Source organism: Choloepus didactylus, assembly GCF_015220235.1.
Source record: "Choloepus didactylus isolate mChoDid1 chromosome 11 unlocalized genomic scaffold, mChoDid1.pri SUPER_11_unloc5, whole genome shotgun sequence".
Taxonomy (NCBI): Eukaryota; Metazoa; Chordata; class Mammalia; order Pilosa; family Megalonychidae; genus Choloepus; species Choloepus didactylus.
In genome coordinates this window covers 254874-256846 of record NW_023637582.1, presented here as the reverse complement: position 1 = coordinate 256846, position 1973 = coordinate 254874, and positions in this window count along the sequence as shown.

The window sequence follows — 1973 nt, the reverse complement described above, 5'->3', positions numbered from 1 at the left end:
ATGCTTTTGGCGTAAAGTGTAAGAAACCATTATCTAACACAATGCTTCAAAGTTGCTTCCCTTTCTTTTGTTAGGGAGTTTTATTTATGTTTGTTCTTATAGTGAGATCTTCAATCAATTTTCCTTCTTGGGTTAATTTTTGTGTATGGTTTCATGTAAATAAGGGTCTGCTTTCATCCTTTTGCATATGGATATCCAATTTTCTCAGCATCATTTGTTGAAGAGAGTATTCCCTATTAGTGGATTTGGAAACTTTGTCCAAAATTAATTGGCTACAGCTGTGAAGGTTTAATTCTGAACTCACTATTAGATTCAATTCCCCTATATGTATTTCCTTGGACCTGCACTGGGCGGTTTTGATAACTGTAGCTTTGTAATAATTTTTAAAACTGGGAAATATGAGTCTTCTTTGTTCTTTTTCATGAGCATTTTGGCTGTTGGTGCCCATTGTCTTTCCACATATATTTGATATTTGGCTTTTATGTTTCTGCAAGAAGGCTGTTGAAATTCTGATCAGGATTGTGTTCATTCTGTCAATTGCTATGAGTAGAATTGACATTGTTTGCTTTTCCTATATGCTAAAAAAAAAAAACAAAAAAAAAGACAAACAAAAAACTCCCATAGGTTGGCTTAACAACATGAATTCATTTGCTCACAGTTTCAGAATTTGGAATTCTTGCTTTCTTTCAGGATCAGTATCTTCTGGTGTCTGGCAGTCTCTGGGGTTCATGGCTTTCCTGGCTCATGACAAGGCATGTAGCTATGTCTTATCCTTTCTCCAATGGGTTCAATCAACTTTGGTTTCTGACTGCACCCCATGGCTTACCATTTGACTTTCCCTCTGTTTAGAAAGGACTTCACAAATGTGGGCCAAATGCAATCTGATTAAGATGGACCACATCTTAGCTGAAGTAATATCTTAAAGATATGTTATTTATAATGGGCCCACTCCCACCAGAATACAGATCATATTTTATCCCATTGCCTTCTTGATCCACTGTCTCTGATGAGAAATTGACAATTAACCTTATTTGTGTCTCCTTGCAGATTACATACTGTTCCTCTCTTGCAGCTTTCAGATTGTCTCTTTGTCTTTGGTGTTTGGCAGTTTCAGCATGACGTGTACAACCATGGATCTCTTCGAGTTTAGCTTTATTTGGGTTTTATAGTCACTCAAGACATGATTGATGATATTGTTATCTGTCATTAAATATGGGAAGTTTTCCAGCATTATTTCTTTGAGTACCCCCTTTGAATATTGCCTATTTCCACCTTCTGGGATTATCTTAATGTACATACTGTTATATTTGATGGTTTCTATACAGGTCTGTTAGTCTCCATTTGTTTTCCTCATTCTTGTTTTTCTTTCTGCTTCTCAGCCTGAATTACTATATATTTTCTTATTTTAGAGTTCATTGATTCTTAATTTTTCTAGTTCTAATATGTGATTGAGTCCCTCTAGGGAATTTTTAATTTGTGTTATTTTGGTCTTCAGCTCTGTTTAGTTGTTTTTAGTAACTTTTATCTCTTTTGATATCTCCTTTGTTTGTATATCATTTTCCTGGCATCCTTATTTTTTCCCCTTATTTTCCTTTAGTTCTTTGAGAATATTTGAGTTGATTTTTTTAAGTGTTTGTCATGTATGCCTAAAGTCTCTTCTTCCTCAAGGATTGTTTGTGATGTTTATATTATTCTTTCCATGGTCCATAATATACTATTTATTTGCTTTTCTTATAATATTTTCTTGGCCACCATATAATATTTTAACTCTGGAACTTTATCCCTCAGTTTTCTTTTCCTTAAGTTTATATCCATTTAGTGATATGACATAGATTTTTCTTGAGTTACAGGAGCTAACATAAACAATCAAACCAACACAAATAACATCTTTTGCAGTCTTTGCAAATTCCAAATTGTTCACTGGTTATCTTTTCCAGAAGATCAGCAGGCAGTGAAGGTACAGGTTCTTCTAC